Here is a 26,026-nt window from a genome sequence, read left to right as displayed (position 1 = left end):
TCTTTGTTTGGTGCACTGCACTATTAAATCTCTATGGACTCTGCCACGCAGGTGAGCAGGTAACTGTTTGTGTCCAGCTGTATGTGGACTGTTAGGAAGGTCGGTGCACTCTAGCCTTTACCTTTCAAGGAGTAATTTTGTCTGTTCTTTCTCAGTTTGGTTATTTCACAGTTACAATGCTAAGATTAAAATGGGAGCCCATGAGGAGTTTTGTCATTCAGTTAAATGAGGACAGTAACCTTTGCCTTATGTTATTGGTATCAGTGGCCTCCTCGCACGCCTCTGAGCCTCGAGCTGGATTTCATGGCCTGGCCTGGCCACTGGAAGAGTTTTATTTTGGGGAGCTGCTTAACCCAGACACTATTCTGTTGCTTTGAAGAAATTCAGACCTCTCACTCAACATGGATTGCCCAGTACTGAGCCCTGCGTGAAATCAGGCAGGATCCTGCAAGCTATCAGCTTGGTGCGAGGCCAGGCCAAGACTGGGAGCTGCTAACTTTGGCAAGAAGCGATTCAGAAGATTTGGCAGAGCAGAAAAAGAACCAGCCAACTACAGCCCTAGCTGCTTTGGGAAGCAGCTTTCTCCTGCCTCCAGAAACAGAGCTACACAGAGTGATGTTCCTGAAAGGGCATAGCTACATCTGCAGTTACGTGCGTCAAGGTTAGTGCTGTCCCACTGCTAGTTCACCGATAGACACACCAAGCACACGAGTGACCCAGCTGCACTGCCAGTGGAAGGTTTCTCCACCTCTGAATGCCACGAGTCACAAAATCATCATTCACAGAAAAGCCTGTAACAGTGCTGTCAGTATAAGCTTACAAACTCAGGTTAGCGTTGACTTAAAGATTTCCCTATGCTTGAAAGGCTTATTTCCCTTCCTAAATAGTGGTAAATTCCACATCTCTGCTTTCAAATAGCCCATTGCTACAAAACACCAGCCCATCCAAACCTCATGGCTCAGCATCACTTTATTACTAAATGGCCAGAACATTTCAAGCAGGCCAAAGGATTTCTCAGCTTCCAGCAGCGGCTGCGTGTGTCCCAGAGCTAATGCAACTCCTTGAAACACACAATCCTTTTCAGCCTGGACCAGAATCCAGGGGTTCTGCATTTTTCTTTCTGTTTCACACCCTCCTTATTGTGTAAGGCTGGGCAAATCACTTCTCTGTACTTCAGTTACTTCAAATGTAAAATGGGACAAGAAGTACAATCCCAGAGCTGGGCGAAATTTCAGCTTTTTGTGAAATGTAGCCAGAAATAGAAAAGGAATAGTTTTATCACAGCAGGAAATATTTGCAAAAATCAAGGTGAGTTTAGGGAATAGTTTCAGTCAATAAAAGTATCTGCAAAAAATCAAAATAGCCAAACTTACTTATTTTTGTCACTACAAATAATTTTGATTTTTATTCCAAAATTATTTTTTGTCGCTGTTTATAGTTTAGCAAAATGCGTTAACCCATGAATGAAAGATAATTGTTCCTTTGAGGCTGGCTGAGTGCTTGAGCTGCTATAAATTTTCTGTGGGGACTTTGTTGCCCAAAATCCTAAGCGTGTGTTAGTAAATGGACAAAGAATTGTATTCCACTAATGTTTAGTTTCGCCATTAAAAAAATCCAATATGTGAACTGCCTTCTTCACTTGGGAGTGCAAAAAGTTTTGGGATCTTCATGGAGGAAAATATGCTGGATAAGTGCTAGGTATTGTTCTTAATGCTGATAAACAATCTATATGTCCAGGATACATTTTCTTGAAATCCTAACAGATTCTTGCTCTTTCTTTTTGTTCTTTCTCAGAAACACACCACATGATTAGATCATTATGGGCTATCAATTTGTCATATTTCAGCAATTTTTTTCCCGTAAGGATCTGAGATAAGAAATCACTAAAAAGGTCTAAAACTAGAGAAAAATCATTTTACAAAAACAATTGCTCCATTTTAATGTCAAAACACGTAACACTTCTCCTTTGAAAGAACATTAAAAAAAAAATCACATCCCCCTTAGCAGCAATGATTTCCCCCTGTGATTTTTGCTCCTTGTGGTTGCAGCTATCTTTCTCAGAAATAGCAGCAAGGTCTTAATTTCTGTGGCAGTTGCCATCATGTTGAGAGCCCCCCAGTTAAATGAACCCCCCAGTTCAAAGTATTGCAGCCCTGTATGTTTAATGTAAATACACACCTATGGCTGATAATGTGGCTGGGATTACAGGGCAGACAAATAAGAAGCTCCATGGTAGCAAGGAGCTTGGCACAGGCAAGTGAGTCAAGGGTTTTCCCAACTTCTCATGCAAGCCTGGACTGAGCTCTGGGCTGTGGCAACTACGCTGCATGCAGTGTCTGAGCCAGTTTGGATATGTCCATCCAAGCATCACCCCACTCAGCTGCCAAGTACTTACGCTGGTAGCAGTGGAAAAGAGCGGTGGGACTAGTTCAGTGTGAAATAAAGAGGTGGCAATGAGGCACCACTACATTAAATTGCTGGCCCAGACATTGACTTCCGTGAGAGGAAAGCAGCCCTGATCCATATCCTCATCTATACGTTCTTCTGCACGTTCTCCAGCAGCACCAGCTTTTCCCTGAACCCCCAGGCCATTAACATGCCACACTAGCAGGTCAAGGAGGACAAAATGTCCCTGTAGCTCCCAGCTGCCCCACTAGAAAGGATGAGCTGATTATGTTCCACATTCAATCACAGCAAATAATCAAACTGTAATTAAGAGCCTTCTCTCTCACCCCTCTGTCAAGACTTTTCCTCTTCTCCCCTCCCATCCCATCCCCCACCAAACCTTCCAGCATGGAGTCACTTTAATGAGATTTCTCAGTAACAAATGACCAGTTTGTAATAATTATATTTTCTTCAGCAATTGCTGTAAAAATGATTTAAAGCAGAGAACGCTCCAATTTATTAAGCATCAAATTTTCTGCAGTGAACTTTTAACTATGAAAAGAGCCTCCGAGACCGAGGGAGCTCACCTCCCCCACTCTGGGCTTTGCCATAGCCCTGAAATATTGATGGTTTGTAGATGAAAAAGTAACTATGGAAATTTGACCCCTTTATGAAAATAAATGAATCCCGCAGCACCCAGAGCCCAGCTGCATTCTCTACTCTTTCATCAAGCCTTATAGCAGCATGGCAAGGGAAGCGGAGGAAGAAGTTTTATGGTGAAGACAAACCTGTCCTCAACTGACTCCAGCCCCATGTTTTGCTAGTCCATTTTAAGAAATGAATCTGCCTTTGTATCAAGGAGGAAAAGCTGTTCCCTGCAAAGAGGAAGCTCTAACTGCTGTGCAACTTTCAGGCTATAGGGGAAAGTCCAAAGCCAAAGGGATTCCGTTTCTCAGCTGTGGCACATCTGGGCTTGGTGAGTTTGCAGAGATGCCAAGAACACAATAGTCATCCTGAATAAATCCTAGCTTGGGGCTCCTAGCTCTCAAAGTACCAAAAAGCTGCTCCAGCTATGCTCTGATGTGCTCGTAGCTCAGCAACTTACTTTAGGGAAAAGCCTTTAAGATGGGGATTTACTTACTTTTTATTGTGGGAGACTGGTTTGGCTAGTCAGGCCACAGGGAAAGGCATGTAAGGACAGGTCATATTGTGGTCTTGCAGGAGAGGGAGAGCGCACCAATCTAGACAGCGTCTCTGAAGAGTTAACCTCCATATTGACAACACATTTAGTTGCAGATGTAACCATCCACAGCCAAAGGGGTTACTCTGTCCACTGAGGTTCAGGGACTTTTGATGGTCTTTGCTTTCCCACGGGCCTGCCAGCCTGCTGAGGTCCACCTTAGCATTAAGATAGAACTCTTAGGTCCAGAGCCCCCCTGAATAACTTGAACTAACTACCATCTGGACTTTAAAAGCAGTTGGGACAGAGCATCTGGAGGAGGCCTAGAAATGATGTTCTGATACTAATGCTTCATTTGAAAAGCACTTTACTGGCCCCAGTAAATCACAGCACTTGAATTCTGCAATTGTTTCTATTTTAGAGGGAGATCATAGATAAATTCAGGCAAACTCATGCAGAAATTTTCAAAGAGAGCTCGAGTCCAAAATTCTTAGTCTATGGCACTGTCTCTGTGGCTCACTCTGCCAGAGCTCAGAAAAAAAGCAGGAGTCCTGGTTCTCCATCTTATCCATCAAACACAAAGCTCTCTTACATTTGCCTGAGTGCCCATCTCCATTAGACCTTGATGTGGCTTGCATCCTAAGACTTTTCCCAGCATAGCTGGCTTTTTTTCACTTTTATTATGGCAGATTATTTATATCACAAAGGCAGAGTCACCCAGCTGTGAGGTGATAATAAAAACATCACTAATGCTAAAGAAATTGATCCCACATCATTAGTTTCCCCGTATCTCTCCTTTTGAGTCAGCAGTGTGTCCTGCATTTTTTGGACCTTTGATATGAGAGATGTGCAGAGAAGATCGTGGGGATTTTAGTATAATCACCAAGCACCATACAGGCATGAGAAAGCAGACATAGTAGTTGTCTGTTACTTATCAGAGGATGCATAGAGTATAAGATTTGAGTATACTACTGGCCTTGACACAGACTGGCAGAGTCCTGTGGGGTATAGCTTCTTGGTGTCTCAGTATCCTTACTGCTGTAGAATATCTGAACATCTATCTGAGAAAAAAGAGTGCTGAAAGTGGAAGCATCTGATGGGCTGATATTAAAGATACTAATTTAGGTATCCAGAGTTCAAGATTCAGTCCTCAGCTTGCCACAGATTCCCTAATTAGTGAAAATTTAATCCCAGTGTATGGGAGAATGGAGAATGACAGTGGTAGAGAGGATGAAGATCTTTCCCTCAGTTTTGTCTGGTTTTCCAGTGAAGTATTCATGACCATCTTTTATTAGCAGCTCCCACAAAACCCTGTGCAACCAGGCTATGTTTGTCTTAAGGACCTCTTGGGGCTGCTGCGATCTGCCAATAGCAAAAGAATGGAACATTGGTAGCTGACATTGAGATCCCAGTGGAAAAGGTGCCAAACAGAAAAACAGGAAGCCGATTATGGAAACAAATGAAACTGAAACTTGGAGAAAAGATCTGGAGAGAGGACAGGTGAGCCTTTCTTTCTGACTCATTTCATAAAGCCAGCAAGGAATGTTTTGATACGCTTGGGAGATGTCATGTCTCTAAAAACAGCAACTGAAGTCAACTGCAATGTCCTGATACCTTCCGATAGAGGTGCAAATTGTCCATTTGTTAGACTGCAAGGTTCTTACTCTGGTCCCAGCTCTCCTAAAGTTTGGGGTCAATCAATTCTAACACACATTTGAAATTTTTCCACAGCATGAGCAAATACTGTGTTTTAAGAACTGCTAAAATTTTTTTCCAGCTAAGTTGGGCCTACCTAGGACCCTTTTCAGTTTAGCCATCTGGGAAATGCAGGGTAGTTCACTGGTTAAAAGCTGCTAAGTCTCACTGTTAGCTGCTACTGTTATCTGAATAATACCCTAATCTTCTTGTTCAGGATGTGAGCCTGAGTGCAGGGAGCCTAAAAAGAAGTGGTAGAAGAATGAGACAATCAAGTCCATGCCATGAGATAAGAATATTTCTTCATAAGTAATTATGGTAAAAAGAAAAAGGCAATATTTCCTCCTTTTTTCTACTTAGCTCATTCAGAGGAAAGAAAGTGCATAATATCTGCCCTAATGCAGTACGCAAGTAGCTTCAGAGGACTCCCACATGAAGGTTTGCCTCAAGTTTTCTCATGTGTCACTTCAAGTTTTGGCAAAGTCCTTATGTTGTGCCATTTGGTTTTGCCCATCTCTGCATTTCAGAACAACTCCAAGAATGAAAAAAGCCAGTTTTCTGTAGCATATCAGCAATTGCTGAAACAGCTCTCAGCATGGAGTTCATTGAAATGCAGACCGCCTCGCTCTTTCTTTTACCTTCAGCTGAACAGAAAAGAAAATGGCTTCTACTAGCTGATTGACCTTTCTGCTGAACAGGTTGTCTTGCTCCAGAGCTACGATCCGTGACCCTGAGTGGTGTGGAAGGCCACGGACAATTATAACCCAACAGGGCCATCACTGCAGAAACAAGAGAGTGTTGGATAGTTGGTGCTGGTTTCATATTTAAAGTGGCAAGTGATATTCACTGCAATTTTTTCTTCCACTTTCTACCTCCTTGTCTTGCAAGGAGGAGAGAATGGACATATATGCTAGGTTTCCTTAGTTAGAACAAGGGGCAACATGGGGAGACAGTAGGAGACTGAACAAGTCAGGCTTATGGGGGAAGAGATTATCCTAATGAGACCTAATTCTATTATATGAAATATGATGAACAATCAATGTGCAATCATGCTGACAGGGAGTGGTTAAAGATTTTTGTCTTTGGTATGCATGAAAAAACAGATTTTCTATACTTAACAGAGAAAGCAAAAACAAATATGAAAGAAAAGAAGAAAGATAAAATGGGAGCTGTGTCCTTGCATACGGTAAATTGGCATTACTTGACTGTTGTCTGATTAATACCAGTGAAAGACATGGCCAAGAGAGTTTTAACCAGCACATTGTTTATCAACGGCTGTTGAAATTGAGCGCCTTGTTTCAAAGCGCACTTGTTACATGAATCTCCAGCACGCCTACAAAAGGCTGTTAATTTAATTAATTATCCCTGGTAAATGGACCCCTAAGGGCTCCCAGAAGTAACATGCATCTTGGCAAGGAAACAAAACAACTGACAGGAGCATCTGCCTTGCAGAAAATTACAGTGCCCACCTAGTGACATTAAGCAACAGAGACGAAGCCAAGTCTCCTTGCTCCTTCCTCAGGAGGGCGAGGTGCCCGTCGTGGATCCCCAGCAGACCTCCGGACTTGTCTGAGGGGAGATACCCGTGTCTGAGGTCAGGATGCACTTCCTTCAGCTAGAGGTTTCTATTGTCCTGGAAATAAGAATGGTACTAAACCTATTACCCCTTTTTCCTGGCACACTGCGTTACTATGAGAGCAGCTGGAGCGCTAGGCAGGACTGGTTTCAGAAGCAACTTTTGCAAACCCCCAAATTCAGGGTCAGGTTTTCAGCTAGCAAGAAAAAATGTCATTCTGTGGCTTCAGTGGCTCTTACTGACAGTTTGTCACATGATCTGTTTTCATTCTGCCAAGGGCCAAATTTTTCTAGTCAAGTGCACACAGAGGTGCATATCGCTGTCTGCCCTTAAATTACACACTTGGACATCTATTTGTGAAGGCACATCTAGAATTTGCACATGCACACTAACCCTGTGCATAGGCACACACACACTTAAAGACCTGGTTTCATGTGTACAGTTTGCAGATGTCTGTGCACAGTGACCTCCTACCTACTCCATCAGGTAAATGCTCAGCCATTCGATTTTTGCTTTAGAAGCTAATGAGACCATTTTTAACTCACTCGCATTCAGGAAAAGGGACATGGCTGCCTGATGATTTCCACCAAATTGACTAAAACAAGGCATAACTTTTTCCTCTGCTATTTGCAATTGAAGTACAAGCTTTGTAACCAGAGTAAATCAACTGCGGCCCAGTCTCTTTAGCAAACCTTTGCCAATATTCAGCAGCTGAAGGTCACACTCAGAAGATCTTAGGAAGGTCATACCACACATTATCTGCAAAGATCTTGTGTCCCGTATTTGGAGGACAGTCTCGTATATCACTTAAGGAGCCTATTTTATCACTGCTTTTCTTCCTCACATGCCATCCACACACTTCTGCAACTTTCACCTCTAAGGAAAGTGGAAAGGCAATAGCATAAGTCTGTCCTGCCAACATTTTAACACATTGCTGTTCTATGTTATTGCACAGAGGCCAAAGAAGAAAGTGATCCTGACCTGAATGTTACTATCACTCAGGCATTTTTAGTAATCCTTTCCTATTTCTGAGTACACTTATTTAAAATATATGCACTCACCAGCCACGCTACAACTCCATGGCTGCAGTGGAACTTTAATGACTAGAAAAAGACCAACTGCAAATGACTGATTATTTTTAGCTTAAAAAGTAAGAGGACAAACAAACAAACAAACAAACAAAAAAAAGAGCAGGGATAATGCATCATGAAATGTACTTTGTTCATTTATTTGACAACTGCAGTCTAGTTGTAATTAATTATGATAATACTTCATGGCATACCAGTTAATGCTCTGTAGTATAATTTGTTAAAGTCTTGGTAACATGAGGCCTCCCCTCCAGCCTTTTGCTGCTAAATCTCTATTATGTGGTAGGGAAAAGCTTGACATTTGGGGGGGCGAGAATTATGGAGGGCACTGTAGAAGGGAGGATACAAATTAAAAATTTGCTTTGGGAAATCTGTCAGGGTTATATGCACGAAGATACATTTTTTGGCAGCTTTGCATTTGACTTTCCTTAAGACAGTTTGGAGGGTCTGCACAAATCACTGACGCTATATCGAGAGGGGCTTCCATTGCCCTTTCTTGTGGCCATGGTATTGAGCTGTAGTTCAGGATTGGCAGTCAGTGCCCAGATCCGACTCCCTGGCTAACTCTGAGGTCTCAGGATAACAGCAGGCTTCAGCATTTTGTTCTCCGATCCCCACTGCTGACTGCTATCATGGCAATAGCCTGGCCAGTGTTTCCACCGCACGCAGATTTGGGTGCAGCAGACTCTGCCTTCCCTTGTGGACACAGACCGAGCCCCTGCTAAAACCCGGTGTGCCAGAAGCCAACCCCAGAGAGCGTCTATGCATGAGCAGCGCAGACAGCAGCTGCACGATGAGCTGGAAGCAGCCTCAAGCCTCCTTTGTTGCCAACAGCATCGGACGGAGCCTGCCAGCGTGAACCAAGCTGAGAAACTGCACAGGAGCTCAATTGCCCATGTGCTCCCTCAGCTACCACCAGCCCCGGGCACTGGGCAGCCAACATATTTTTCATGGCAGTACTTCTCCCTGCAAAAGCATCCAGATCGCAGTGGGAGCCTCTAGGTGCTAGCATAAAACAAACAATAAATAATTGTGTCTGTCACAGAGCGTGAGCAGCATGTACAGCATTGTAGACAGCTGCGATAGTTTTACACATTTGTCCTTCAGGCCTACAGAGGTTGGGCAACTCTTTCATAGGCTGAAAATATATTGGCTTCACACTAAATATCGTTTTTCCTTTTAAATCTGGCCAGACCAGTTCTTGTATAGAAACCAGTAACTGTCATGTTCATTTTACCTAAAAGTGTAACGGCTCTTTGGACAGATTCCAGTATAATGACAGATCCATTCCTTCCAGTCTGGGCTACAGCTTGTTTGCTCGCTTTCCTCTCCCTCCTCTCCTCACACAGCCACTTCCTCATGGAGGGAGCCTTAACGACCTCTTCCTTTCCCAACACTTCTGTCCAAACCTGGCTATCAGACTCTGCTCAAGGAGACGTGGAAGTAACCAAAACACCAGCATCTGGCTTCTGTGTTTCTTGTGACACCCCATCTTGTGGAAGGGCAGAGGTCTAGAGGTTAGAGGTTGCATGTTATCCTGAACACTAACGTAGCCCTTGATGGGATGGGATGGGGGAAAGGTTTAAAAAACAAAGAACAGAGAAAGATCACCTCTCGGGGTGGCTCTGGACAAGTCTCTAATCCCAGGGAATTCTCCTGCTGCTGTGAAGTTCAACAGGAGAGTTAAGAACATCACTGTAAACAAGTTTTCCTCCTCTAGGGAATTTTACAGCATTTCAGAAGCTCCCTCACTCTGCTCGTGCCCCCCCACCACCCCAATTAATGGTTTTGTCTGCATCAAATCAGGTAGGATAAAGCTTCAGCCTATTCTCTGAAACTAAGTTAGACCATTTTAGATGAATCCAGGGCAATTTGTATTCATTTACTGGTGATTTGCCAGGTTGCACCCATTCAACATCTGGCCTTGCAGACATCTGCAGAAGGATTTGCTCCTTCTCTGCCTGGCCTAGTGGCCTTGACTGACAAGGGCGAGTCTCCAACTTCAGCGGTCCCGGCAGCACCTTTCTCTGTTGCTATAGTTTTAAAGTGAGATGAGGGCTGCTTTTCAGGCACCTGTGCCTGGCACACAGAGATGTCGATTCAGGTTAGCTGCGGGTGAAAATGCTTCCCTGGAGCATTCACAGTTTGTCCCTGGAGTTTTCTGCAGGGCAGCTCAGCAGGGAGGCAAAGCACGCACCCGGCCACCGTGAGGTCCAGCCTCTCCGTCTTCCAAAGAAACCAGCTAGCGATTAACTGCTTCCCAGGCAGAAGAGACACAGGGATACGAATAAAGAGACCCTGGCTGTTAGACTATAAGAGCAATTGGAAATTACTGATAAGCCATGGGATTCAGAGAAATCTGTGATCGGTAACTGAGCATATAACAACTGTATCACCAGAGGAGCTCCCAGAGCGCCCATCTCTCCTCTTCCTCGCACCACTGCAGACGCCCACAGTGCCTGTCAGCTGCTGTGCTGAGGCTAAGGGAAAGCAAGTTTATTGTCTCTATTAGGATCTGGATGGAGATTTACACCTCCCTTACACATAATCTTACTTCACTGGCTCTGTGGGCAGCTTGCCTGCTCCCCACAGGCAGGGCCTGTCCACCTCCAGGGAAGGGGCAATCTCCCACGCAGACAGAAGCAGAAAGCTGGGGGTGAGGGTTAATAAATGTATTATTCTTGCATCTCTCAAGAAAGCAGGGCATCATAAGTGCCTTTTTGTTGAAAGGACACAGAGGCAGGCCTGTCTTCAGAAAATTTCAACTCCCTGCAAGAGCCTGCACCTGGTCAATATACCGAACTATATTACCCTAAAGAGGAATCCACAGGTCCAGGCAAGATCTTCAGTGAAAAACCAGGCAATAGACAAAACTACCTGCCACAGGGACTACAGAATAATCTAGACTATTTTGGCCAAGACACAAAGAGCTATCTTGAACCTACACATGGGTGATGCACTGAATGGAGAGCTGCACTCAAACCTTTCAGATATAGTATCTTATCCTCTAAATTATGCCTCTGCATCCTGAAACCCTGGTTGTAAACACTAAGCATTATGATTACTCTTACAGAGGTGCTCATTGTAATGAGCTTCCCAATCTTCTCTGGCACATGCCCACCAATAATTATGTTTATGGAGGACCTATTATTACTTTCATGGATCCAAGGAGAAACTTTTCCTGGAACCTTAGCTGCAGTACAGACATATGAGAGGAATTTGCTGAATGACCAGTTCAGTAACCCTTGTTTAATTACCAAAGTCTTTAATGACCCTGCTAATGAACTGCATCCTTGAGAGAGCCATTAACTACACAGCAACCTCAGGAGACACCCTCTGCTCATCAGGTCACGCAAAGCCCAGGACAAATTCAAACACAAAGAGACTAAACAAAATAAAATAATAAAGAAAAATCCAAATCCAACAAGTTTATTGTGCAATGCTTAGTCTGAAACACTGGCTGTTATTTTTAGGATTGCAACAGGAAGTAGCATCCTATCGTAGTCTCTTCTTATGAGATATGGAGTGGCCTTATGTAAGACCCTGATGTTCTTTTTCCTCAACACACTCCCTCCTCCTTCTCTTGCCTGAGTTTTTTGGATGTCTCTCATGATGCGCCTGCAGCAGCAGTCATTAATGAGGACCTGGTTTCAGTCTGAAACTTAAGCTGTTCCCATAACACAAGTAATAATAAATACAGGTAGATTTTAGTGTAGGAGAATTATCAGGTTTCAGCAGCTGTAACAATCTCTGAATTATCAGGTGAAAGCCTTATGGAAAAGCAATTAGGTAATAGCAGACTTGTATCAGAATCATCAGAGACTTCTCATAGTGTGCTAGAATATCAGGACCAAGAATGAATTTGATTGGATTAAATAAAAGAACAGATCTAACCTTCTCGTGATCTCCTAAGCAGAGCTGAAGCTTTAAAGGGCTTTGAAAAAGCAATCACAACATTTTGTTTCAAGATTTTCTTCATTCCTTCCTAGTTTTACAATAAAAAGGAGAAACAGGAATCACCTCTGTTTCTGTTCTCTCCCAAACACCTTTTGCTCAGCTCATTTTCCAGGAATTCACAAGAAAAAGCTTCAGACCCCAGCTCCAAATGCCACCAATAAATGCAACAAGGTGAGAAATGGGCCTTACCATTGTTGATGATGCTTTGACATGCAACAGTAGATGGGAATATGCTTCTTGCCCATTTGCAGGGTGCCCAGAGCCTTACAGACAACTGTGTTGTTGGAGGATATATGCTGTACCCCACAATCTGTATAAGCTGAAAGAAGCCTATGAGAACCACCTGATGTAACAGATGATGAGAATGAATTCCACATGCAAGGGTGGCTCATGTAAATATGGGCTTTAGCACAGCTGTGAAACATGACCATCCAAATGAAGAGCCAGAGAGAAACAGCAAGTCTGTAACTGAGCAGCTGTGTTGAACACCTGTCCATTTAGTGCCATAAGTTTTGTTCAGTGCTCCTTTTCCTTTGCCACATGTTTTTTGTTCAGCTCCCTATATCTTTAAGAGGACCCATCACTCCTTGGAAAAAAAACATTATGAGAAAGAGTGGTCCAGAAGGAGACAGCAGGAAGGTAGCTGAGACTGGGTCAGAAAGGGACTTTCCTGTGGAATTTGTTTGCATGAAGGAATGGAAAAGAGCAATGAAGAATGAAATTAGTTGTGTAGGGTTGAGAAAGATGAGAGAGCAGAGGTAAACAGGAGATAAATTGTACTGGGCCTTGAAGATAAGGACAAACCCATCAATACTCAGTGACCATCCAGGGACCCTGAAAATACTGCAATCATTTTGAGAAAGGGCTTATCAAAATAAAGAGAAGAGGAAGTTCTCTCCCTTTCTGTGCTGTGAAACCATCCTCTGTCACCTCTATGTATTCTGATCCCTCCTCTTCCTCCCTCCCCTTGACTTGGCAGGCTGTGCTGGAGATGAGTCTGGAAAGTGATCCAGTGGATGACTAATGCTCTAAACATTGATTTTTGGTTAAAAATTACACATTGTCTGTGGCTTTGGGGAAAGGATTCCTCATGCAAACAGTGAAACTGGTCTCTCTCTAAGTGGCCCCTGGGAAGACTGGGAGAGGTGGGTAGCTTGGCAGCTTATATTGCACTCTGCAGAGGGTGTGCAGAGTTAATCCTTCCTGATCTATCTGGAAGAGACAGGGACAAGCAGAGTGACAAGCATATCAGGCCTGGGCTTTTTGTAACAACCCAGCTTCTGCACAATTAGTGGCCAATATACAGAGAGGGCTGGATCCTGAGGCATATCAAAGGCATCTAGAACTAAAGCCAATTAAGACTCCACTGCAGCTTCACCATTTCCTGCCCATCCCAGTGCCAAGGAAATTCTCTGGCATAATTTAGTGCAGCTTCAAGGCTGTTGCTTTTTACCTTTAGCTGCAATGACCTCCAATAGTGTCATTCCCAAAGCAGAATGATGAGTCAGGAAACAATATATAATATTTGTTTGATGCAGATCATCCTCTGTGAAACATTCATAATACAAACCCAAAGCCATGGGAAACCTGGCTGTCTAATGTGGGAAATTTGCAAAAGACAACATGGATCTGGCTGTTCTTCTGCTGCAAGAAAGACAGAAAGCCTTTGGAAAGCAGGTTTTGCTTCTTATTTTTAAAGTAAACAATTGTCAGCAGAGTAGTCAGTGAAATGCACAACACCCCCCCAAAAAGGGTGGAGGGAAAGGAATGGAAAATCAACAGAAGTGAGGCAGTGAATGCACAAACCACCACACAATTTCCTTGTGAAGGCAGCAAAGCTTGAAAGTTGCAGAAAGTAGGTTAAATTTGCATGAAGATAACCTGCAGGACAGCATTGGAGGTAACATCTAATAACCTTAGATAAGCCAAAACATGTGCAAACTTAATTTGCATCTTTTTTTTATTTTGATGCCTTCCCTCTTGTTATTTCCATGCACCTGTGATGATTAATATCAAAGGAAATTATTGCATCTTTTTCTCCTGATGTTCAAACCAAGCAATTTCGGTGCCTGTCAGTCAAGAATAAGGAAGGGCAAGGGGTGAGGTCAGCTATCTCCCACACCCAAGCCCCTTTTCTATTTACACTAATACAAGGAAGAGCTGAACATATAGAGAACACACAGGAAATGTCCCCTCTGTTCATAGACTTTTGTATTAAAGGTAGGACCTGCATATTTATCCTCCCTTCCTGCCGCTGAACTTTAGAGGTACACTAGCTTAGAGGCAGTCACGTTTGGCCGTGGGGCGTAATGATGATTGTCATAGCTTTGGGATCCCAAACATCCACTGATCTTTCCCCCGGGTGCATATGTCTCTTTCCTCCCTTAACTAAAAGCATTAACACACTTCGGAACTGAGAATCAAAAATAATAAGAAGAGACAAAGTTTTTCCTCCAAGCTTCAGAGAAAAAGCAAGTAATTTACCAAACATTACTTACAACAAGGGTTTTATAAAATGACTTGTGCTCTGCCTGCTTTTTTTGATTGTTTCTTCCTCCCTCTCTCCCTTATTTATCTGCCACTGATTGACAGCTCTGTGATAATAAAGTCTCCCAGTTGGCAGGCATTTTTCATAATGTTTCATCTGTGGCATTGCAAACTGGATGGCCCCTCTATATCCATCCTCCAATTTCTCTCTCTTCCTGATTGCTTCTAGGAATGATGGCGGCAAAGACAGCAAAAATCAAAGAGAGTGCCTCTGCACACACTATGTGCCTGGTGTGGCAATAAGGTTCAAGAGCTTCCTAACCTCCAAATCCTCCAATGAATGCTTCCATGATGATAGCGCAATAGAGTAGAAAACTCAGATTAATGCAGAGAACAAATGACCATTTTGCTGAAAGTATGAGATGTGTTTCTTAATCCACACCAGCTCACTTATAGGGTGGGCACACTAGGCACTACCATCCCCACAGTACCCAGTGTGGACCAGCAATGCCAGAACAGAGGCAGCTCTAGAGCAGAGCATGGCTAGGTCATACCAGGAGCTTGGTGCATCATTTCTTAGGGAATCCCAGAGATTTAGACATTCAAGTATCAGACTAATTTAAATCAAAACTGATTGGAGCTGAGAAGATAACCATATAATTTCTATTGTGGGCAAAACAGCAATACTTTTTCAGCTTTGATCTCAATAAAAAAGTTTGCCTTTGTTGTGCAATCACAGCCTAAAACATAAATTCAAAAGAGGCTCAAAATAAGCCCATATTTTTGTAAGAGCAATTTGCATAGACACTATGTTTTCCATGTTTACTTTGTTTGCCAAAATTGGAAGTGAAAGCCAGAGCAGCAGGATGGGAGACACTCCCCTGGTTGGAATTACTTCCACTTTCCTTGGGGTTTCTTACTGACAGTGTAAATTTGGGGCTTGTTAACACATTACAAGACATCAAGCATCACACAGCTTTTGTTTTTCAATCTGCTAGTTTCTGTTGCTTAGCTGTGGTGACAGTCTAAATCTGAGCAGGAGGGGGGAAGCCTTTTCAGTGGGAATGCTAGCTGCCAGTCTATGCCGGTCTTGCTTTCTGTTTCCAAAAAGGGAAGAAAAAGGTTCTTTCCTAAATAATTAGAAGTTACCAAGACCATCAGGTTTGGAAGCTGGGATGGGACTGCAGAGAGGTCATTTGGCTCAGGAAAATCTCTAGTAACCAGAAGGGGAGAGCAGGAACTTAGGCTGCCCGTCCTGACTTCCAGGCTCAGTTGCCTAGTTTGAAACAGAGCCAACGAGATATTTCAGCCAGCAACTTTGAATCACCTCTTCAAAACGATTAAGCTTTTAATACCTCAGTAGAAATTAGGCACCTAAATGTCTCTGAGGATCAGAGCCTGGTATAGCTGGATGAGGTTCGCAAAGAGATTTCTGTGCCTCAGGATGTGGACAATGTCTGATGAGACTCAGAGCATGCACGTCCCAAGCTGCCAAACCCAGCCTGGTACTTTAGCTTCCCATCAAGAAAATTGGAGAGAATAGTACTCCCTTGTCTTATGAGGGTGGAGTGAGGAGAAAGACATTAAAGGTTGTGCGATGCTCACCTAATACACCCCTAGGGAGCACATAAGTGAGATTTTTCTTGAGTATTTTAACAGAGCATAGCTCTACTGACTTCAGTGGAGGATAGTGCAAAATGGAGCCAATTTGCACAGCCCAAGGATCTAGCTCTTGATGCTTATCCAAAGCTTCTAGGACTACAAATGAAGGCTGCAGGTATCACAGGCACATCCTGCTGTATGCTGCTATGAAGTACAATGCATAATAATATCAGTGAAGTTTCTGGCACCACTGCCTTCAAGGTAAGTAGCACATCATGAGCATTTTCTTTCTGGCAATGGATAATATAACGAGTAATAACTCTTCTGCTCATGGTCTTGGAGAGAACTGCAAAGTGCAGAAGCCCTTAGCAGGTGGAATAAATAATAGAGAAATTCAGAGTAAGTTCAATCCAGCCTCAAATCAGGTCCTATAGCCTATAGCCTACCTCACCTCTGTTGTCAGGGCAGTTTTCCCACCACATGACCTGCTGGGATGTTACATGGCCAAGAGAGCTGTATGAGACCTCAGAGCTCACTGTGCATCTCAAATGTAATCAGATTCCAGCTTTTTTACAATCAGAGCCTGCAGCCTCTACGGTCCCTAATCAAGGCAAATGCTCATTTTTCAATGTCTCACAATAGGTTAAGGCATTTTTTATCACCTTACCCCTCCATAAAACCCATCCCCTAATGCCAGCCTCATTCCCAGACTTTCATCAGCCCAATATGACCTGCTTGTATGATTAGCACTTCACGCTTCACAAGAAGTGACCTAGATCTTTCTTGGCCATTGCCAGCAAGACTCCTAGTACCCACCAATTCCCTGCACAAACTGCAGCTGGGCTTTCAGAGAGCTGCAGCCCACTATCAGGGGTCAAGGACAGAGGTCCAGATATTTCATATGACTGCAGGCTTGCATTTGCTGTGGGTTTGTAACTTCTTAGACTGATCAGGAAAAAAAGGCAAGGCAGGGTCAGCCAAGAAACCTAAATTCTTATGTGACACTGCTAAGCATGAGGCTGGCTAAAGAACATTATCTTCATTCCCAGGCAATGTGAAGCTCGTTTGCATGGTAGGTATAGCTAAATATTCAAAAGGAGAAAACAAGATCAACTCTTCAGTCTTGCAGTTAGAGACTAACACGGAAAACGTGAGTTCCAGCATTTTCACGTTCAGCAGGATCTCACACTAAATCCCGCATGTTATAACAAAATGCCTTAACCCTCGAGCTGTTAGAGGGAGAGGGAAGACAGGAAGAAATGGATTGGATGAAAACTTGGACCTCAGAAAGTGTCATCTAAACAGAACATTTCTGCAAAAAGTTACTACCAGTCGGCGCTCTTAGCCAACTGCGAGACATTAAGTAGATGCCTGATTCAGCGCTGAGTAGAAGTAGCATATGCATCCAAAGCTGGGACCAGCAGGGGAGATATGCTGCAGCTGGATAAGAGAAGGTTGCACTGGCTAATTACTAAGTAATCGGATCCAGCGTAGTAGTTTCTGAGTGGTTACCAATTTACCCTGCATAGAAGGTTTCCCCTGAGGTATCTCCTGCTCATATTGGAGATTACTTGATTGGAAGCTTTCCAGTTAAGCAAAATAAAAGCAGCTGCTGATTCAACTTCTAAAAAAAAGTCTGAAACAGCATCAAGGGCCCAGCATGTGGTTGGTGGTAGCAGGGAAAAAAGAAAGTCCATTCAAGCTCAAATACAAGGCTGGAAGGAACTTCAGAGGAAACACTAAAAGCTTAATCATCTGAAGCCCACCCTGCCCCTTTTCTGGCAAGGACCATTGTGACAGCTGTACCTCCTGGAAAGTATTCCATGCTCAGAGAAGGCATGGCTTAAAATCATCCATAATTTATATGCAAAAAGGTTAAAAAAAAAACAACGTACAAAATAAAATAAACCAGAGCAAAAATGACAGCTGGGAAAAAATGGAGACAATGTGATACATTTCCAGGCACTGTTGGAAAGTTCTTCCCTCTTAAGAGGAACTTCAGATCACCGCTTGAATAGGGTGAGTGAGAAGAAATGTAGCAAGCCTGGAACAAAACTGCTTCCTGAGAGCTGTCAATCTGCAGGCTGCAATGTTGGTGTGAGCTTCATATCAGAGAGACAGGACTCCTGGAGCAACCATTTTAGTGCAAAGCTAATATTCAAGCATGCTGGGGGCAGGTCCTCCTCCTGGAGAGGATCTCTACAGGGACAGAAAGGAGCTGAACTCCAGGAAACATGAATCTGTCTGGGAAATGTGGGGTGGATGGAGAACAAGATGGGACCGATCTCCAGCTGACCAGACTTTAGTGCTCACATCTTCATTCTAAAGCTGCTCTGGACTTGATAGAAATATGGACAGGATTTGGTTTAAGTATTGTGGAAAACTTGGAAAGGGTCTAATATCAAACTCAAATGGATTCAGGTTATAAATATAGGAGATAATGGGAAGGAACAAGTTGGTACATATGCTGTTTTACATGACACACATTTAATAAGATGCACGGCTTTTACTAACTCTCTTGCTCTGAAGGGTGAAGTCCCCCATCCGTTTAAACTTAGCTGCTGCTTCCGCCTTAAGACCCAGTGCGTGTGGCAGGCACGTCTAGATAAATATATATGTTCTGTCTCTGCAGCAGCCTGAAGCTCCCTGTCCCAAGTCAGCACACGCAGAGGAGCCCAAATGTATCAAGTGGCTCGGCTCTGGGCTGGCACAACACGAGGTAACAGCATTTCTCAGACAAGCAGACAAGGGCTGGGGAATTTTAATATCTTCTTCCCCTACAAGTAATTTCCAATGTTTATGCTCTGCGGAGCTCCTTACGAGTGTCAGAGCAGAACAAATGTCAGTTTTAATGGACTTGCTAAATCATAAAAACCACTTGCAAAATTGCATCTGATTAAAACATGAAAACGTTCCATTATTCACAGAGAGATTCCAGGCAGCTTCAACAGTGACAGGAGTGGCGATCTGAAGAGAAATCTTGGCCCAAAGGATTTTACCTCAGTAACGAAAAGCAGTGCTATAATGTACTCTAGCCAAATACAGAGGCATTTTCCTGGAGAGACTGAACAAAGCTTAGCATTCATCATTTCATCGTTAATTCTTGTAGCAACATATAACAACGTGTGACACAATGTGCATTACAATATGCATCTCAGCAGCCTGCATTGTCGTTGGTAATATTCAAATACTTCTGAGATGCAGATCACAGTTCCCTTTGGGAGCAGGCCAGCTCTGGAACAGGCCAAAGTACTTGCTTTCTAAGGAGACTGTCGCTAACAGACTTTCCTATTATTTATCCCCATTTTAACCTGTCCATGTCAACCAAACCCACCTCTTCTTCCATATGGAAGGAGAGTAAAAATGGAAAGTTTTTTTCCATATGGACAAAGCAGATGTGGCAACAGACTATATATTATAAAAAGGGGCTGCTTTAGAGCGTAAATAGCACTAAAACCAGAAAGGATACCCATCAAAATTATGATCTTATACCATTTGCTGGCAAGAACATAGAGGCTTAGTTCTAACTATACTCTCTAGATGGTGATGCAGAGTAATTATGCTTTAGTTTACTAAGCATGTAACCTTTGGTAACAATATATTCTGAAAAGTGACAGCAAGTGACTTAGCCAGACATGCCACATCTAGATAGCTGCCTATATCCTAGATGTCAAACAATACATCAATCAACCTTTTACTGTTAAGCTGTTATTTAATTTCCAAGGGATTCAGAAAGAGTGTTCTCCCCTCACCTCTTCCCAAAAACATACATACATATGTATCTTTTTTACTGAAGAAGGCAGTTTCAAGGAAAGAGGTAGGAAAGGAGCCAAATTTATTTATTTATTTTTTGAAATGCAAAAATGTAGCTTTTAAAAACATTTCATTTCAACAGGATCCAAGCTTTCCATTGTTCATGTCTCAAAACAGCAGGCTATCTTCTGGCTTCCCAACAGCATTTCTGTGATATAACTGATGTACACATTGTTTTCTAAGAGAGTAGAAGAGCCTGAATAACCCCAAAATGAAGTGGCTTGCTCGAGTTGGACTTTTCCCTTGTGGGTGCAGATACACCCTCCCATACCCATGTTGGGCCTGTCAAGTCTCAGGACTGTGACAAGGGATGCAGGGCTACCTGCTGCATAGAGGACTACCTGCTGGACTGACTGATGCTGATGCGAAGGCCGAGGTGGGGTGGGCTTTTAATGCCTCCACTTAAATCCGTAGATAGGGAACCCTTCTTGGACTCTGCTACAGCGTCCATGTAGATACCAGAAATGTCTACTGCAATCTCTACTGTACAGAGAAACTGCCCTGTAACTAATCACCCCGTAAAGAATCAAGGCCAGGTGTTGTTGTATGGATAACTTCATTATCACAAAGGTGCTTTGAAATAGCTAGAAGAAAGCTCTCAGATAACAGTAAAAATCAGACTGTTAATCAATGCTGCTGCAGGATTTTCCCCTTATGCCAGTGTCAGAGAGACACTGAAGTTCAAGTTAGGCAAATTTCCTGCCATGGTGCAGTGCAGGTTTCATGTAAAGGTTAATAACTCCTAATACATTATGTGAACTCAGCATTTCTCCTTAATCTCAGATTGACAGACTGCCCTTTTTGCCATGAACACATTTCTTCCTCCCTTCCTTCCCATTACTAATCAGTTTTATCAACACAGCCTCAGGTGAAGAATGGCTGTCAAGATATGTAGACTACAAGACAGAAATTCTTGTTTAATCCAAATGATAACAGTCAACAAAATCCTATTAATAAACTACAGAAATCCAGCCAGTGCTCAGAATCACAGCTGATGTAAACTCAAATAGCAATGTCAATTTACACCAGAAGAGAACCTGGCCTTGTGAGTTTATAAATCTCAATACTCTTTAAAAACCAAAACACTAAATCATTTTGCCTGAGAGATGAAAATATCAATTATATTGCTGTATATCCTTCCATTCTTCACTATAACCATTGATTTGTGCCTCCCTATTTCATCCTAGGATTTTCAAACACAGTGACAAATTTATGGCTCCATTCTATACAGAGGAAAGCTGAGGATCTTGTGAATTGTCCATGGTCATTCAGCTGTGGGAGAACAGAATCCAACTTTCCATGCTCCTATTCTCATGCTTTTCCCAACAGAGCACAAGCGCCATTCACATCAACCTGAATAACTTATCCTTTATAGCCTGCGAGCTCAGTTAGCAGTGTTGAGGGGGCTCATTTGCACAGTCAAACTACCTGACAGTGTCTTGGCAAGTCTGAAAAGAGACCCTGTATCTCTTCCTGAGTTTTGACAGATGCCAGCATAATGAGTAATCCTCTGGATTCCCTACCATGAATAGCTCCAAGAGAAGAAAATTCATTGTATTATCACACAGTTCTCTAGACATTAAACTTAATCTTTTGCTGTTACCTGATAAACAGTTTCTTCTCAATTTTAGGCAGTTTGGTGTTGGGACAGAGGAAAAGCGGCTGAGTGATTCATGTTGACTGCAAGACCTTTCCTCTCCTGTTACAGACTGGGACATGAGTACCCCGAATGCTGTCAAGCTTGTTCTCCAAAAGGTCACTGAAGAGCTCTTGCTTCACAGTAGACATATGCTGGTTTCACGGTGATTAATAAGTGTACATTTCCAGCCTTAAGTCTGCTGGTGCCAGGCATTCAGCTGACTTCAGGCGTTGCAAGAATCATGTATTCGTGTTCCAATATCCTGCACAGCATTCGGCCGCGTGGCGAAGACAAGCCCTCCGCTCTCTCAGGCGCACGCCGCGGACAGCGTAGGTTTCCTTCTCAAAGGACACTGGCAAAGAGCTGGAGGACCAGGCTGGTTCTGTAAAGACTGCCGTAGAGCACCCATGGCTGCAGTTAATTAGAAGTTTATATATAAAGTGCTTAGTTCTCACACAGTATTTGTCATCCTGAGAGTTGAAGTGATCACCATAATCAAACCTTGTTTAAAGCATAAGTAAGTGATTGGCTTAAGGCCATACAGAGCTTCAGGGGAGGGCAAGGATTAGATCAAGGTCTTTGATGGAAGATAGCACTGAAAATATTAAACTTCCTCCCTACTTAAGTTTTTCCTTCTAATCCTTCTCTGGATCTGCAATCAGTAGAGGACTCTTTTCTGTGTAACAGTTCTTAGCTTCCCGCTAATTTGTTAATGTAAACATGGTGACGAATGACTTTTTGGTTCTTCCTTTCTGATCCGAGAGGTACATACACTGTGCAGACACCCCCAAATCTAGGACAGCAGGTGAATGACTGGCATAGAGAATTCTCCTATATCTCCAAGCAATGTCAGGAAGATGTTTAAGAGGACAAGACTGGGGTAAGTGTAGATCCTTCCATGGTAATGCAAACATTCAAAAGAGCCAAAACAAACCAAAAAGGTAATCTCATCCAATCGTGAGCACAAAACTGTATGGAAATGCTCTTGTTCATCAGCTTGTCCAGCTCTTAATTTAGGGCAGGGGTCCCCAACTGTTTCTTTACATTGGTATGCACCTTTTCCCGAGGAAGGAAGGCCAGTCAACCTTCCTCGTCTGCCAACACCTCCTCTGTAAGATGCTGCTTCTCAGGTTAGAGGACACATTTCTCTTTCTGTGGTGGGAACACAGCAAAGCGACCTCTCACCCCTCAGATTCTCAAGACCGTCAAACCGGCACCTGACTGTGCGGGAGTAGATTCACTTCAGTACAGCATTAGTTAAAAAAAAAGAAAAAAAAAGCACAGGACAACAACTAACAGCCCTTCCCCAACTTATATATATTATCTATTGCAGAGCTACAGCTCTTCGCTTTGCTTTACACCGAACATGGAACAATCAGAGCTAAAAGCACAAGTCTTTCCCGGCAGAGCTAAGCAACCTCTCAGCTCTCTTGGTGACTCCTCCATGTTAGTCAGATGAGATGACATTTCCTAGAAACTGGATTACTCCTCCTTGATACAGAGATTCTCAACTATTGCAAAAAAAAATGTTATTCTTGTGACCCTAGTGTGTGGTGTCAGCTTACCCAGCTGAGAAGTTGTCCTGTTGCATAGGTTATCTTCAAAATACTGGTTTTCTTATGTTTACAAGCACTGAAACACAGTTCATGAGCAAATCAAAGTGAATCACCGCATTACATACACAGTTTCATTGTTTTCCCCACACACTGCATTCTGTATGGAAAGTTTAAGGCAACACTTATTTAAAATATCTCTCACTGTTAAGATCACTCACTGCAGTGGCTAGGGAACAGAATCTTAAAAGGTGCATTGCATAACATGTTACAAAAGGAAAATGTACAATCCATACAAAAAGAAAGAGCAGAAACTGCTTTGCTCTTTCAGGGCTACAGAGGTACCTAGCAAGATATGGAAAACCACTTTTGATTTGGAAGCTCCTGGGCTCTACACAGCAAGCAGCACCTTGAATTCTTGGCACAGTTTTAGGTTAGAATCAGAAAATAAGAAGCCAGAAAAAAAAAAGCAAAGAAGTTTTCCTGTGGAAAGGGGATCACAGCAAATGTATCATGACAAAGAGCTGTGGAAGGATTATCTTTGAGTGAGCACGGGTTGAAACCTGCACTGCTCCTATTTATGCCACAGTGTGATACTCTTGAAGTCGTGGCCACCTCATGTCGATTCTCCTGATGTCCTGGCTGGTGTGTGGTGTGACAGGAGCTTCTTCATGTGTGCTACAGGCCCTTGTCAAAGGCTGGCTCATCACTGCCTTTATAAACCCATTTGTTTCTGAGATTTCAGCACAAACTCTGGAGGCAGGAGTGTCTCCTTGCAGGAGAGCTCAGCAATGACTGCAGTGAGATAGAACTGAGAGCCAGCACAGGGCTTAGACATTGCTCACGTCCCAGCTAGCGACTGCAGGGGATGTGCCAAGAAACCTTTCACAAAAGGAATGACATAACCTCCATGAACATCTCAAAGATAAAAATCACTCAAGGACATACCTAAGGCAGCTTCGAAAGGGACTATAGCCAGAAGCGACAACAGAACCTAGTGGACAATAATTATCATTTCTCTCATTCCATAAAGTTTACAAGTCAATAGCTTTTCAGCTCAAGCTGCAGAGATTCATTACTAGAGATAATATTGACTGAAACTGCAAAAAATGAGAGACTTCTAAAGATGCAAAAAATTAATTATATGAGTAACTGCACTGCAGAAGGCATCAACAGTTTTCATTTTAACTTCCTGCCCTCAGTTCCCCAGAACTGAGGTTAATTTTGAGCCAAAGCATTTCAAAGCTCAATTCTTCTGCAGAAAAGCCTGATGGAAACTAATTGATCTGAGAGAAATTCAAGCATGAAACAGAAAATGCCTTTCTCCCTATGTATTACTCACGCTTTGTAGTAAGAGAACCTCTAAATGAGTAGTGGGAACTTCTGGTTTATCTCATTTGCACAGATTTGCCAAGTTTTAACTCACAAGCTAGGCTGTTTTTTTTCCCTGAATGGTCTGCAGCTGCAAAAAAAAAAAAAAAAGGATAGAGACAATCTCACAGGTTTCTGGTGGCAACTGACCTAAAGTGATAGAACTAAAGGTTGTGTAGAGGGAGAACCTTTTATCCAGTGGTCCAGCTAAGAGAAGTGTTTTCTAGAAATCACCACTCAAGTCAACATAGCTAATTCATGGCACCCAAGGATTGGACCTTTCCTTTTCCACCTCTCTGTAAGTGCCATCAGGGTAGGTAGGATGAAGTGACATTTTGGGGCTCAGGGAGAAATCTGGAACAATAGCTCGGTGCCTTCCACCAGGTACTGCTGATCAGAGCTGTGGCCTGCACTTGTGCTTTCCTCCAACCTCTTTTTGTTTTGTTTTGTTTTTTTCCTTTAGTCTACAGCATAGAAACAGGCAAGGAAAACAGATATAAATGTCTACAACGTGACTAGATTATGCTGCAGAGCTGAGGAGATGTGGGAAAGAGAGAGAGAGGGGAAGATGCACTGGTAACTCTTAATAGAGACCACAGCCGATAAACAGTAAGGAACAGAGAAATCTGTGCTTACTTCTCACAGCCTTGTTTATGCTAACAAAGGCTGGGTAATGAATTACTGGTAAGTGGCCTCCTTTAGTGGGAAATTATTCAAGCAAGCAGGTGCGGCTTAACAAACATTTATCTTCTTCAGGCTGCAACGCGCTCAAGGAGATGCAGTAAAGGGAAAATAAGACAGCAGCTACCTGTCCAGACGCTCGCAGTGGAGTGCCAGGAGGTGACACTGCACAGAGCAGAGAGACAGATGGGTGCATATGGGAGCGTGCGGTGCGGGGGAAAGGGAAGGATGCAGGTGCTTAAGCATCCATCTCACTAGGCACAGGAGACAGCTCTGGGATTCAGCATCCTAAGCAGTAAAAGCCTCAGAGCCTTGCTGGCCCCCATGAAGCTTATTTTGGCACTCTGAGAAGCCCATCCCTAGATTTCCTGAAGGACAGGAGAGTTTGAAGCACCAGGCTATGACTCAGGGGATCTGAGGTCTCTGTACCACAGCCCATGCGCGTGACTTTTAGCAAGCCACATAAGGCCTGGCTAGGATAGTTTTGTGATCACATCTTTCTGGGGTGCTCGCTCTGCCTTAGTTCCTCTGTTTGCTAAGCAGGGGAAATAGCTTTGCCCATAGAGGCAGCTAAATCCCATTTGTGCTTACAGAAGGTTCAGATACTAACACAGCACTCGTCATTTCAGTTCCTAGATGGATAAATACTCTCGTTGCCTCTCTAAGCAGTCACAAGGATTTGTATCTTCCTTTGTTACATCCCTTCCAGTCACAGTATAATTAAATCCAATGTTGCTTTAAGTCTCAGGGAGCAAAGAAAAATTCAAGAGATTAATCAGAATATTTTTCAAAAAGAGTTCTAAAAATATTCTAAAATAGACTAGAAACACAGATGAGTGGCATCCTCGTTTATTACTGAGCCAAGCTTTGGATACAGCAATCAATTGACTTGATAGATAATACAAATCCTCTGCCTCTCCTATTTCTTTCTAGAAGCTCTCATTCAGAGCCAGAACAAGACACAATTCTCTCTATCATTGTCTCTCTCACTTGCTAGAG

Source organism: Dromaius novaehollandiae, chromosome 21, assembly GCF_036370855.1.
Source record: "Dromaius novaehollandiae isolate bDroNov1 chromosome 21, bDroNov1.hap1, whole genome shotgun sequence".
Classification (NCBI taxonomy): Eukaryota; Metazoa; Chordata; class Aves; order Casuariiformes; family Dromaiidae; genus Dromaius; species Dromaius novaehollandiae.
This window is presented reverse-complemented; position numbering follows the sequence as displayed.